Below are 545 nucleotides of genomic sequence, written 5' to 3' on the forward strand. Positions count from 1 at the left end.
ACAATTTTTTGGTCGATTTTTTTTATTCAACCCTTTTTAATTTTTATTATATTCTATTTTTGACTTATATAATTCTAATAAATTATAAATAAAGCTGGAAACAAAATTATTATTGCATTTATATATAATAATCTGATAAACAAAAAGAGATTATCACAATTGAGTTGAAAATGTGTTTAATATTTAAAAATATTAAAATAAGTTTTTTAATGTTATTTGGTGGACAAAAACAACTATAAATGAAACATGGGGCATAAAGTAATACACAGAAAAGTTGAAACAATTGGGATAAAAAATCTTGTGATTGTTTTCCAAAGTATTTCATTTTTATTATTGAAAAGTATAAGATAATGTTCAAAAATTGACTGCATTTGAAAATTATTTGATATCTTTATATTATAATGAATTGAGTTTTACAATGAAAATGAACATGGAAATAAATAGTTGTTATATTTTGTTATATATGTATATGTACATGAAGTGACTTCCCCAAGATGTGAAAGTTAATATTACGCTATGTACAAACAAAAAACGTTTTTTTTGTT

This window comes from Entamoeba invadens, assembly GCF_000330505.1.
Source record: "Entamoeba invadens IP1 unplaced genomic scaffold scaff_1105074725995, whole genome shotgun sequence".
Classification (NCBI taxonomy): Eukaryota; Evosea; order Mastigamoebida; family Endamoebidae; genus Entamoeba; species Entamoeba invadens.